Consider the following 15,120-nt stretch of genomic DNA (forward strand, 5'->3'; position numbering starts at 1 on the left):
GGATATATCAGCTGTTCTTCCAGGTGCAAACCTAGAAAATACACTCAAAGCCATGAGCCATTAAAGAACCATCACTGTTGCTTGTTATGGTGCAGCTGTCCTGCATGAAGTTAACTGTGCGTACACGTTTGGTTAATGTTGACACACTAAGCATGTTGCCACTTATACTGGGAGAATATATAACTTCATGTGCTGTGACTTCATTTATCTGATCACCTGCCACACAGTTCAGCTTTACTTTCCCATGAATGTCAATTTCCTTTCCATCAGCGGTAGTAATCTGACCTCCTGTGCTGCTGTCCAATTCTTGGAAAGAACTCCGGCTCGAACATGTGTGGGAGCAGCATCCTGAGTCAACAATCCATGCTTGTTTCAGTAATTTTTGTTCCTTCAGGCAACAACCATGTTTCTGTCTTTGATTTGAGCTGTTGCTTGCAAATCTGTGAGTGGGTTTGCAAACCCCCCTTTTCTGTTTCTCTCCCTGACTGTTTCTTCTGCCTTGGGCTGAGCCCAAGTGTTCCTTTACACCTGGCTGTTTTGAATAACAACAGCAAGCTAAATGGCCTTGTTTCCCACATTGGAAGCATCTCAGAGGTTCTTTGTTGAGCTTACTCTCTGCCCTGTAATTTGATCCTCACTCAACAAGGTCCCCTTGCCTATAGGGCATGCATTCTGTCCTCCGCTCTGCTTATATGTCTTTATACCCCCTTCTCTCTCTTCCGCTTATCCCTGACTTAAAACTTCCAAAAACCGATTTGCTGAGGCATCCAACAAGATATGCCACACTTTGGTCCTCTGAAAGAACCATGCCGGTGAGTGCAAGATCATGGAAAAACTGGATCATCTGGCTACAGTACTCATCACAGTCCCCTTTCCTTTCCAGTCTGAGGCAACACAACTCATTAATCAAACTGAACTGGTCTTTCATTCCTGTTTCCGAATAGGTTTCAGTTAGGATTGTAATTGAGGCATGGTGGCCCCAGATTGTATACCACATGTAAAGGCCACTGGAGCAACACATAAGCATAGTGGAAAAAAGGCTGCTTGGTGTTTAGAAAGAATCATTTTTCAAGTCTGAAGCACAGAGAATAGTAAAAGCTGCTTGATTTTATTAAAGGCAATAAGCTGACTGAGGCTGGAACTTTGGGGCCTCAAAGTCTGTGTTATACACTTTGGAATTTAGTTTAGATAACAGCATCAGGCAATGGCTGGAGATGTAAGCCTTGGCAGAAGTTAAACACACAGAAGTTAAAAACAGTGGAAAACACATCGCAAAACATCACATCACAACAAAATACAAACACATTTGAAATTATTAAAGATTTGCAATTAAGAAAGAGTCCATTGAGAAACCATTTGGAAAAGTCCATGTTTTAAAGTAGTTCGTTGGAAAAGTTCAAAGTAATGCTCCATAGGACATTAACTGTTTTAGTAATCCTTCTTTCCAAACAAAGTCACAAAGTCCATTTTATTTTTTACTGTTTGCAGATAGTAGTTTATTCCAAATGGATAGCTCTCACGCTTCATGATTATTTCTTCAAACATAAGCACTTGGTTTATCTGGAAAATAATAAGCTCTATACAAATTAACAAGGTATCAAAAGGCAGACAATTTCATTTTTTTTTCCGTATGGCCTTGCAGGCTTCATTTTACGCAAGGAACTCATTTTTTTTTTCCTTTCCTCTGAGCGATCTTGGCCAACTTCCCAGAAACCTTTGGCTTATTTCCTAGAACTTTAGCACAGAACTTAGATCATAAAAAACTTTGCTGGCTGTACCACCAGCACACATGTTCACACACACATTGATGAATTTTCAAGCTACAAATTTTTCCAGGTGGAAACTGGTAGATTACAATACAAGATAAGCACGTCACTAACTAACTTCCTCGGTGCCCTCTTCCGGTCACCTACCCAATATCCACCCACACCTGGTCTAGCTAAAGTTATAGCTGCAAGGTGTTAGCAATCAATTCACAGCAAGAATTTGAACTTCATTTTACATACAAGCCTCTGTTATTGCAAGCATACAAATGAACTTATAAGAAATAGTCAAAATTAGAACATACAGATCAAAACAAACTCACCCAAACTCACCTATTCCTTTTGTACTTTGTGAATGTATAGTGCTGCTTGTTTGACCTTGGAATGTTGAGGTTCTTTTTTCTTCCATTATTTTAAGAATTATTCACTCAAATCACCTTGCTCCTGCATTTGCAGATTTCCCTCAACCTTCCTTTACATATACCTGATAATACATATTATTTAACACACTGGTAGAAAATAAAAGAGAATACAAAAGAAAACACACATGCCAAATGGCAAAACACAACAAAATTAATTACTTCATTTAATACTTAATCAACTCTATACTGCCAGCAGAAGCGTCCTTCTGATGGCAGCATCATAAACACACACAACAGCACAGTGGCACACTAATAGAGTAGGCCACCCAGGCACCAGAAGGAGAACTGGAAGGGGTTACCATGTGAACTTTAACTAAGATGACAATAAAGTAGCATAGCAAGGAAAAAAATTTTTTAAGAGAACATCACCTTTCCAATTATTATTTTAATTCCTTTACTGAGAATGAATAAGTTGATCAAGCCTATTCATTCCTAATTTATATCACCATTTAAATGTGCTCCTAAAAAATTTCCGTTAGTTAGCTTACACAGCTTACTGTTATAACACATATTTATACTGTTGTGCACTTTCAACACAAAGGTAACTTTTGATAGAAATTGCAAGAGGGATCTGAAGCCCCAGGAACAGACCTCAACAAATGGGAAAACCTGGCTTCCGAGCGGCCCGCTTGGTGGCAGGCTGTGCAGCATGGCCTTTCCCAGTTTGAAGAGACACTTTGCTAACAGACTGAGGCAAAGAGGCAAAGAAGGAAGGCCCATAGCCAGGGAGACAGACCAAGAACAGACTACACTTGCTCCCAGTGTGGAAGGGATTGTCACTCCCGAATTGGCTTTTTGGCCACACTAGACGCTGTTCTAGAACCACCCTTCAGAGTGCGATACCAGAGTCTTTCAAGACTGAAGGTTGCCATAGTAGTAACCAAACATACAAACTATTTGAGCCTTGCATTTTTGCAACATTAGCTTTCCTGTTTAAATGCACACAAATTAATTCACCCTCCCCAAAAATCAGTACCTGAGCAACTGGCAAAGACTAGATGTGGGGCTGATTCAACAAGGATACACACAACAGAGACACAGCCTAGAGATCAAGGGGATAAGAACTCCAAGGGATAAAAAAGGAGGCAGGACTGTCTTTGGGGACTGGGTACAGAACTCAGGTTCGCAGTGCAGCCAGAAAGGAAGCTGCCATGGGATTAGACACGCGCTCCGAAAGGGCCGCATCAGGGTCCCTGGAGCACAAAGGCGTTCCAGAGGTCTCCTCGCTGCCACCCCCTTCCTATGCTGGGGAAGGGCTTTGGAGCTACGAGGGTCTCTGGACTGCTGGGCGTGTGCGGTGCTGGTCCCAGTCCAGAATCTACTGGTGGGACTCCTCAACCTCCTTTTGGTGGGGGTCACCTTTGGGGCCACCCTGCTCCCTGCAGGGATCCTGTTGGGATTTGGATTCCTATGTTATTCCAAGTTTCTGCACACCCAGGCATACTACTGCATAGCCCACTTGCACAATGCTGCATCGATCGCACGGCTGGTGGCTGGCTTCACCTTGCTGGTGCCTCTCCTGGTCCTCACTCTGGCTGCCTACTGCCACCTGACTCACCATCTCTAGCTGGGCTACTGCCTCAAACCCTACAGCAAAGCCATCTACAAGAACTTGCCAGCAATCCGCTACCACAGCTCTGGCTGCTGCTGCGCCCAGGACAGTGACGCTGTAGAAAAAGTCTAGGTTTGAGGATTGGGGGTGTGAGAGGACAATTCTGGGACAGTTTCTGGGACTCGGGGCACAGAAATAACAGGGCAGAGGGCAAAGAGGCAAAGAGGAACAGGGCAAAGAGGAACATCAGCTGAGCGCCAAGCCAACCAACTTTAGGGGACTAGCGTTTTTTTTCTTTCCGTCAAACTGTGGATACTTCACTGCAGAGAGGTGTGCAATTGCACATCAGGCTCTCCCAGAACACAGACTCACTGGCATGCACTGCAGGCCCTAAATCCCATCAGTAACCAGGTTAGGTACAAAGATGCATCCAGCACAGGAAGAGAGGAAACCAGTGCCATCACCCACCTAGCAACATGGCTCACCAACACTGACACTTCCCACCCAAGATCACGGTTGTAGGAAAGCCAGAAGAGATGCAGCCACTCGCAAGGCAGGCAGGGGCTACAACAGTCTGCATTCCAGGGTGAAGACAAGACAGATCTTACTGCAGCACTGCAAACAACTATTAAATCCATTCAAATTCACTCAGCAGAGGAGGGGTACAAAGAAAATGGGGGGGAAAACAGAGACACAGGAGGTGCCAGAAAGCAGGAAGATCTGCAAAATTTAATAAACTAGACACAAGAGCAAAGGGGGGTAACATAGCTGGAGAGTTTCAAAGTGACAGCCTTTTTTTTTTCCCTTGGGTAAATTCAGCATGCCTGCCCGGCAGAGTAGCTCACCATCAGTCAGCTGAGAAGCTGAGAAGCTTTTCACACCTGAGAAGCTTTTCAAGCATACAAGCTATAAAGCGGTGCAGCCACTATTTGCTAACTATTTTTTTTTTTACACAATTATTTTACTTGCAAGCAAAATCCTTTCAATTATTTTCTTTAACTAAAATTCAGATATTTTGAAAAGGTGCTCTCTCCCTCTTTTTTCTTTTCAACACAAAGTTATGGCTGCACAGCATTACTTATGACACACACATACTGGCGCACATTCAAGATTAAACACTGAGTAAGTCATAGACACATGACTGCGCAGAAAGGAAAAATTCTTACCTGAACCGAGCAGATCATAGTTTAAAATAGTTGCAACAGAGAGCCTACGCAACCAGTCTGGGAGACTGCCAAACAATTGGTGAACGCCCAGACAGACAGCTTTAGCTTAACCTTTGCTTAAAACACATGCAGGAAAACTTTTTCAACATTTAAACTGAAAAACCCCCAGGACTTTCTAAAATCCTAAAAACATACATTTATAAACTAGGGAAATTAACTCAGATTTCCCCCGCCTGGCCAGGCTGAAAACCGGAGTGACTCCATTCCACTAGAGTCTGAATTTTTCCACAGACTCTGTGAGTTCCAAAAAAAACTCACTGCCGTTAACCTAGCTGACTTTACCAGTCAACTAGAAGCACTAATTGCAACCAGAGGAATTAGAGAAGTTTACATAACCTATTTAGACAATAGGAGATAAGGCACATGAGATAGACAACATGGAACAAAGACAAACAGGCAGCATAAAGTCAAAATCATAATGAGTTCATTACTTAAGTTCACAGTCACTTTGGAAGTGATTCTTACTAATGTTTGCATAGCAATTAGCAAGTCCTGTGAGGGAAGAACTTTGACAAAGAGCACCTCATAATACTACAGCATGTATTATATTAACTTTATCACTCTCATTCTCACACCTCACATATGTCCATGGACTTCAAACACTCCAAACACATCACTCACTCTATACACATCTACACCTATAAATAGCATATTTCACATTACACTTGCTTATAATTTACAGCTCTAATGTACATGCAAAAGAATTAAACATTTCATACTTACTTCACACTTCCCTCCATTCTGAGGTTTCCAACACTGAAAGTATACTTATGTACAAACCTTACCTCTCTTCTCTTCAGATGTCATGACAGCATTATCACTTCAGGTACTAACTTCTGTTAGATCTCATCATTGAATCAACAATAAGCACACTGTCCCTTTTAACTTCCTCTTAACTTTCCACGTATTCGCTCCTCCTAAATTCTTACTTTGCCCCATATTCTTTTTAAACCAGCACACAAAAGCACACAGCCTCACAAAATCACACAGCTCTGTTATAACTATTAAAACACTCTGGCTTAAACAACACAGCCTTAGACAGGAAGCAGATTCACAGACTATTTTAGAAGAACTGCCAAGCTGCTAAGGCGAACTTTTCATTACAGAAACTACTTGAGTAACAAAGCAGCAAGTTTTCCTCTGCTTTAATTGAATCACTTTGATATTTACAAATTTAGCAGCTTCTTTGCACTTAAGCTTTTTCTCTGCCTCTAAAAAGACAGTGAGCACTAATTAAAGATTGCTTACTAACTTTCCCACAGGTATATCTGCCACACACAAGTGGTCCAGACAATATCTTACCTATTACACCACAGTTCTGGCCACCCAGAACTGGAAGAAGTTAACTTCAAAGAACCTGCCTTACCCAGACAGTAAAATCACCGGGGATACACACAATGGTCCCCAAGGGCCCTTATTTACCCAAAAAGGTTTACCTAAGGTACCAGACTAGGAAACCTGCTCCTACTGTACCCTGTACTTACCTTGTTGTATGAGGTCCACACCCTGCAGCAACTCCACTGCAGTAACCTCTAACCTCTGGTTGACCAGACAAACACTTAAACAAATACTTGCCTGCTTGCATCACTCACACCAGTAGACATCATGTGCAATCAGGGGAGAAACCATCAGAACCTGTATCCCACGTCTTTTCCAATTTAAGTTGCTTGGTTTTTGTTTTTGTTTTTCTCTAATTGCTTAGCAGAGAACAACCAGAGTCCCATCTGGGGTGCCAACTGATAGAGAGATTTCTGGGATTTCGATCTCTGAGTCAATGCTAAGCAGACACACACTCCTTTAAAAGCGTATAGAAAGTTTATTTACATGCTATTTACAGATTAGGAATAGATTAGGATGGATACAGGTTCGAAGTTACCCCATGGTGGATCATTGATTTCTCTGAGAACCACACCCAAAACTTCTTACTTGTACTCTGTCACAAACTGACCCATGTGATATTGCATGTCACTTCCACTTCCTTATTGGGCATACTGGTGCATGGTTCCAGCCCTAACTGGGAAGTCTGTTAGCCATGTATGCAGAAGTTTCTGGCTTGCAACTTTGATTACATAAGACCCTGGAAAGTTTCCTTTTGGGAAAGCTATGACGCACATGTTTTTCTCTGCAGGTCATCTTGACATAATGACCTTTTCTATCCTGTTTTTAACAGAAAAACTAGTCACTACTTTGGCTCCTAATTTTAGGTGTTTTTCTTATCTGAGAGAAGTTAGGTTAACCCTTAAAATATCCATCACTGTGTCCCCCAGAAAAACTCTGTAACTATACTTTCATGCTGTAAGAGCAAAAGCATACATATGGAGACCAAGTAACCTTTGATACCAAACTAAAGTATGGACCCAAAGTAAAAGGTCACAATAGTTATATAGAATTCAGACACAGAAGTCAAATTGTTTCATTTTAGTGAAACTGTTAAAGGAAGTTTAAAAGTCTTTGCTTTGCAGAGGGCCCCACAGTGTTTCACTAAAACCAGGAGAAGAAATGAAGAAGAGATAAGACAGGTGGCTCAAGCAAGGCCATCCTAATTAGGATGAGACTGAAGGGGATGTATGCCAAGAAATGGGTCTGAAGTTCTGCCAAAAGTGAGGTCTTCACACCTGTGTTTAAGTGTTTTTGTGTTATCTTTTAATGAGGCTAGTGAGAGGACTTGTCAATTTCTAATTGGAATGATAAATGTGAGTAAGGGTCAGCACTGGGTCAATAGTGGATAAAATGATATATTGAATTACAAAGTTTTCAAGAACCAGCAGGGGTTGCTATAATGTTTGTTTAATTTTACCTTTTATGGGAACTGTAACCTGAAACAAGCCTATCAGATGTCTCTAAAGTTATCTATAGGTGGAGTTAACACTCAGTGCAGTAGCAGTGAACCTTGGAGGGCTCTGGGGGGGGGGAACGGAACTGCTAAATAGGTATGCTTCCAGAGGACCTCAGCAATGAGGAACTCTTCGTTGCCAAGTAGAAGGAACGAAGGCTGACAGCGTGAATTGGGACTACCTTTAGAAACGGCAGTTTCAAATATATCTCGATTTTGCTCTATGCTGGATCACATCACATCCCAGTCGCCATGTTGGAGAGATTCAGATAGCTGGTGACTCCCCCCCCCCCACGGCCCATTAGATACAACATGAGCATGAACAAAGTTTTCAACCGTGAGTAATCAGTTCATTAAAAGAATTGCAGCCAAGAGTTTGGAAGGAGGGAAAGATAACTTTAAAACTATTTACGTTGGCTGGCAGCCACCCAGAGGGGAAAGCAGTGAACTCGGATGTCAAGAAGTCCCTTCTGGAGTATTTTTTTTATGTAATAAGGGTGATTGGAAGAAAAGACGATAGATAAGATTAAATAAATAAGGGAAGATTACAGATCACCTGGCTGTAATGGTATAAATGGAAAAGGAATAAACAACTAACTTTTAACAGCTGAAATAATTTTACTTTCGCTTTCGTTGCAAGAGGCTTGGAATTGGATTCAGGCCTGTCGTTGCAAGAGGCTTGAAGCTGGATTCAGGACTGAGTATTTAAAGAGACAGTATTTTGATTTGACAGTGTTATTGATTTGAATTAGACTACTGATCCACCCCTTTTGGATATAAGACTTGGATCACTCTTTATCTGTTGGAGTACTTTGTTACTGGCATGGGCTTGAAGAGGTTTTTTTTCCTTTTTAATTGGAATACTGATTCATACTTATTGGATATAAGCCTTGGGACTATAAAACTTGGAGATTAGCCTTATAAGAAGGTGAAGAAAAAAAATAAGACTGGCTTGACTATTTAATTGCTGGAACAATTGTGTCTTTGTTATTATAGCTAGAGACCTGAGACAGAGCTCTTAAAGACTCATTGATTGGAACTGATATTGGTATTGACCTGACTTGAATTGGATTACTGATTCACTTTTTGGGGGGGGGATATCAAACTTGGGGATTAGCCTTACAAGAAGGTGAAGTAAAATACCCTTTTTGGAGATAAAACTTGGAAATTCGCCTTACAAGAAGGTGAAGTAAGAAAATTAGACTTGAGGGACTTTGTAAATACCAGATTAATGAAATTTTTTGTGTTTATAATTGTTTCTGGTTATTGAATTGTGGTTATGGTGGTTTTTTGAATTGATCTGTTTTTAGATATTGAGATTGTTATTTTAAGGAATTTTAGCTGGATATTTTAGCTGGATTAAAAGAATCTCTTTTTTATTAAGAAAGAGAAAAATTGTAAAAAGGAAAGAATGACATCAAAAAAGGAAGTTAGGTGTAGTTTTACTAAGACATCACCATCAGTTGGATCACAAACTGCTACATATACAGTTATGGAGCACAGGAGAGAAAGCCAGACTTCACTACTGGATCTGGTGAAAGATTTTAGAAATGATATGAAAGAAGAGATTGGCAAACTCTCTGAACAAAGGAAGCAAATAAACTCCTCCCTGGCAAATATGCAGGATCAGATTTCAAAAAACAAACAGGATGTCAAGAATGTAAAGAGAGATACAAGGAAAACAAATAAAGGGTTGGAGGGAGAGCAAGTGAGAGTTTTGAGAGAAGTTCCCTGGAAAGTTTGCCAAAAAAGAGCACCTTATAGAAATTTTGCTGCAATATTAAGAAGAAATATCATTGGCAAATTCCAGAAGGAATTCTGTTTGTTTATAAAGAGAAAAGATTCAATATAAATTCAATGATGACAGTTCAACAATTTTTATCAAAACATGGAGAAAGCCTAGGAGAACAAAACAGGGAACTCTCAGAGAAAGAGAGTACTTCCTCTCAAGAGGAAGAAGAATCTTCGAATCAAACTGAAACCGAACAGAATGGAGAAAAGAAAAAAAAGAAAGAGATGGCTCAAGATATAGAAGATAGCCAAGAAGAAGAAGAAGAAGGAGCAGTGGGAGGAAGAAGGAAAATACAAACAAGACAGAAATTTTTGTGTGTGTTTCTTGATATTTTCCTTGCTCTCTAAGTGAAAATGGCTGAACAAGTGAAATTTTTTTCTGTAAATATTAATGGTCTGAATTCTCCTCAGAAGCACAGAAGAATATTCCATCAATTATACCAAACCAAAGCAGATGTAATCTGTATTCAAGAAACACATATTAGAATAAATGATGTTAGATTTCTCAATAATAGAAAAATTGGAACTTTATTTTTTGCCCCACACCCACACCAAAAGAAAAGGGTGGGTAGCTACATATGTTAACCCCAAATTGGAACCTGAATTGAAATGGCAGTCGGAAGGTGGGAGAATTCTGATTGTAGAGATCCAAGTTGAAACAAGGAAAGCATTAATTGTCAATATTTATGCACCAAACACACATCAAGGTAAGTTTTACAGAAGATTATATGAGAAATTAATTATGGAAGAAGACAGGGATCTTTTTTTATTTGGAGATTTAATGCAGTTTTTCAAACTAAATGGGATAGAAAATTTAATAAAAGATCTCTAAAAAGAGGAGGAACCCTACCCAGACCTTTTTGGAACTGGCAGAAGAATTACAGTTGATTGATACATGGAGAACACAATACCCAGAGAAAAAACAGTTCACATATTATTCAAATTCACATAATTCCTGGTATAGAAATGATATGTGCTGGGCCTCAATATCCAGTTTAGATGGAATGTTTCAGACTGAAATTTTACCTAATACGTTTGCAGATCATAAACCAATTTTATTAATAATAAATAAAAAATTAAGGAGAAACAGTTGGAAGTTAAATACAACTCATTTGAATAGACAGGAATTTTTGAATCAAGCAAAAACAGAAATACAATTTTTTTTAAGACCATTTTTTATCCAGAAACTAAAACACAAACTGTATGGGATACAAGTAAAGCATCTTTTTGAGGATTAGCAATAAGAAATGCAGCAAAACAAAGAATTGGACAAGAGAAGAAAACGAAGGATCTTATACAAAGATTAGAGAAAGATGAAATGGAATTACAGAAAGAACCTACAAGTCAAAGAATTCAACAAAAGATTAAGAAGCTACAACATGAAATCAAAATAATGCAAACCCAGAAAATAGAGAAGAAATTGAAAATGGCAAAACAAAATTTTTTTGAAAATGCAATCAAGCCAGGAAGATGGTTAGCTTATAAGCTGAGAAAAGAAAGACAAAAAAACTATATTAAGACATTTTTCCAGTCAAATCTTTCAGATTTAGAAATAGAGAAAACAAAGAAAACAATTATTGACCAATTTTATCAGGTACTATATGGGAGAAAAAATATAGAACATCAGAAACAAACAGAATATCTGAAGAAAAATAATAGCATTAAAATTTTAGCTGATCAAAAGAATTTATTGGAAAATATAATTACTATAAATGAAATTACAGAATCAATTAAAAGGCAAGAACTCCAAAAAATGCCAGGCCCTGATGGATTACCAGCCGAATATTATAAGAAATTTGAAGAAGTATTGTCGTTGCCATTCAAAAAAGTGATTGATGATATATGGGAGACCGGAGAAATACCAAACTCATGGAAGGAAGGAACAATTACTTTGATACATAAATCAGACACGGATGAAAAAGAAATTGAAAACTATAGACACATTTCGCTTTTAAACACAGACTATAAAATTTTTGCTTCAATTGTAGCTACAAGATCAAAAAAAATATTAAGCCAAATAATTAAAGAAGATCAAACTGGTTTTTTTACCAAAAAGACAATTGAAAAACAATGTGAGAATTATAATAAATATATTGGAATGTTTTGAAGCGCATCCGGATAAGAAAATAGCCCTAGTGTTTTTAGACGCCCAGAAAGCTTTTGATAATTTACATTGGGACTTTATTATTAATTGTCTTCAAGAAATACACTTTAGTCCAAAATTTATCAAGATGATACAAGGAATATATTCGGATCAAAAAGCAAGGATAAGAGTAAATGGAGAATTGACTAGAGAGATTAACATTCAACAAGGAGTAAGACAAGGTTGTCCACTTTCACCACTGTTGTTTATTTTGACACTGGAAATATTGAATAATGTAATAAGAGAAGATGACAGGGTGAAACAGCTTAAAATTAAAAGTGAAGAATACAAACTACAAGCGTTTACGGATGATTTGGTATTTATCCTGAAAGATCCACTCAATTCCATAGAATTTTTGATAGAAGACTTAAAAGAATACAGGGAAAAAGCAGGCCTAAAAATAAATTACCAGAAGACCAAAATGATACTTAAAAATATAAAAGACAATGATATAGAATGTTTAAAAGAATTTGGATTACAGATAACAAACAAAGTAAAATATCTAGAAATTATAATTACCAAAATGACAAGTACATTAATGGAAAACAACTATATTAAATTAATGAAAGAAATAAAAAAAGATTTGGAGAACCTTTTTTGAAGAAATGAATAAAATTACTACAAAATTTGTCTGGCAAGGCAAAAAACCGAGAATAAGACTGAAATTACTTCAAGAGGATAAAAAAAAGAGCAGGATTCAGATTACCAGACTGGGAATTATATTATCAAGCAGCAGCCTTAACCTGGATAAAAGATTGGGGACTCATACCAAATTCGAAAATTTTAACACTAGAAGCACTTGGTTTACAATTAGGCTGGCACGCATTCCTGTTTTATGATAAAGTCAAACAGCATGAATATTTTAAACAACACATTTTAAGAAGATCTTTAATTTGGATATGGGATCAGATAAAATACAAGATTTATTCTACATTACCCAGATGGATAAAAACGCTTGAAATAGCAACTAATCCGAACTGGATTAAAAAAGACCAAAGTAAATCATACAGTGATCTGCTGAATATTAAAGGAGAGATCCTAAGTAAACCTGAGTTAGAAGAGAAAGGAATAAAATTGGACTGGTGGAACGAAATGCAAATAAGAACGAGATTACAAGAAGACCCAAAAATAGGTTTTTATGAAGAAGATATAAGTTTTGATAAAATATTTTTGATTGATGAGGGGAAGTATATAAAAAAATGTACAATTTTCTCCTTGAGATAAGAATGGAGGAGGAGACAGTTAAAGATGCAATGGTGTGTTGGGCAAAAAATTTTGGATGTAATATATCGATGGATGACTGGAACCAAATTTGGAATATAAATATTAAGATAACTAAAGCAGTGTCTTTTAAAGAGAATTTATATAAAATGTTTTATAGATGGTATCTAACTCCAGAGAAATTAGCAAAAATGTATTCTGGGTTATCAAATAAGTGTTGGAAATGTAAAGAGGGTGAAGGAACCTTTTATTGTATGTGGTGGACATGTGAAATACTGGAAAATGATACATAAATTGTTGCAGGAGTTATTGCATTGTGTATTACCATTCAAACCAGAAATATTCCTCCTAAATGTGACATCAGAAATTAAAGACCAATTTAAGAAATACCTTATTGTACATATTGCTACAGTGGCAAGAATATTGTTTGCGAAAAAATGGAAATCTACAGATGTGCCAACTAGAGAAAATTTAATAGACAAAATTTATGAAATAGCAGAAACAGAAATTTTAACAGAAAGAAAGAAAGATTTAGATAGAGTAAAAAATATTGGAAGTCTTTTTATGACTGGATAGATAATCTTAGTTAAACAATATTGAGTGTTTCGATAAATTCAAATTTTATACTGATAAATATGATAGCCTTTGTACTGATGATTATTGTTTTTTTAATTGAACGATGCATGTTGTAATCTAGGGCCAATACCCTCATGTGTAACCTGTGTTGTACCAGCCCTAAGTATAACCCATTTTCCTTACCTGTATCTGTAATAACTTTATTTTATTTTATTTTTTAAAAAAATATTTTATTTATTTATCTATAGCCTATTAAGAGTTAGCCCCATCTATGATGTCAAACTTCAGCCAATGGGAAGTTCAGATTTTCAAAAAAAGGACCCAGAATGGTATAAAGGGTTTGGTTAATTTTGGGAAATTGCTCTCAATTCTTTGGACATGAGTCCCTTGAGATGCCCATTGCTTGCAATGAAATAAAGCCTGCAAACGATCACCCTTGAGTACCGAGTGTTGCTTTCTCGAACCCTGCAACATTTTGGTGCCATGACTTGGATTCCTTGGACCTGTGTCGTGGATCGCCGTGGTGCCCGGCTCCCGTGCCCTACCCAGGCACCACAAGCCCAGTCTTGGGCTTGGGGTGTGGCACAGGACCTCGTTTGTGGCGGTGGTTGGCAAGGCAGAAGCTCCCCAAGGGGGTGATTGTGTTCCAGGCAAGAAGAAGCTGCGCACAGCAGAGGTGGAAACCAGATGCAAGGGAAAGAAAACGTCTTGATACGGTAGGCCTAAGGGAGGCCCCTCTTTTATGAGAGAAGGGAGGAGCCTGACCAGCCCCCCAGAGGAAACTATTGGGTGCCAGGCACAGCACATCTCCTTAGTCTCTCTCTAGGGTAAAAGGTAGGGGCTGAGGAGACAGGCCTGGGGTGTCAGGATAGTGCGCATACCCAGCGCACCAGGATAGTGCACGAAACCCACTCCTCTAGCCAGGCAAAGGTGGCAAGCTTGGGGCGCCTGGTTAGTGCGCAGAACCCCTGCCCCTCTAGCCAAAGGGTAAGGACGTTTGTCCGGAGTGAATGACCCTATTGTTTTGTGTCTGTCTTGTTTGTCTGCTACGGGGGGGCAACAGTCATCCTGCAGTCCCCTAGACTGCATGATGCGAAATTTTCAGCAGCAGTTCGGAGGTTTTGGTTATAAACTCCGCCCCAAAGTTTTGAAAAGATGTTGTCAGATACATTGGCCACTTATGGAGCAAAACTGGCCATCACAGGGGAGTTCTGACATCAGAATAATCCAGAGTCTATGTAAAAGTCACAGGTGATTCTGGATGCCCCGATCAATTTCCCTACATCTCATGCTGGCTAGATGTATGCCAAAAGAGACCACCCTGGTTGCAGAAATGTAATCCACATCCCAAGGGCATTTTCATAGCCCATTACAGACAGAGCCAAAAGAAAAAAGCTGAACCCCTACAAGATCGTGCAACCCCCCTCCTTCTGCATTAGTGGTCCGTCCACCTCCCAGCGCTTGCCACCCCAGGGACACCCGCCAGCCCTTGAGCGCCAAAATCAGCCTAGGACCCAAGAGGCTACTCCACCCCAAAGAAGCCCTGAAGGAAAGGAGGATGGGGATGAACAGGCAGGGTCCTCAAGCCAGCGG

The sequence above is a fragment of the Tiliqua scincoides genome, chromosome 15 (assembly GCF_035046505.1).
Source record: "Tiliqua scincoides isolate rTilSci1 chromosome 15, rTilSci1.hap2, whole genome shotgun sequence".
Lineage (NCBI taxonomy): Eukaryota > Metazoa > Chordata > Lepidosauria > Squamata > Scincidae > Tiliqua > Tiliqua scincoides.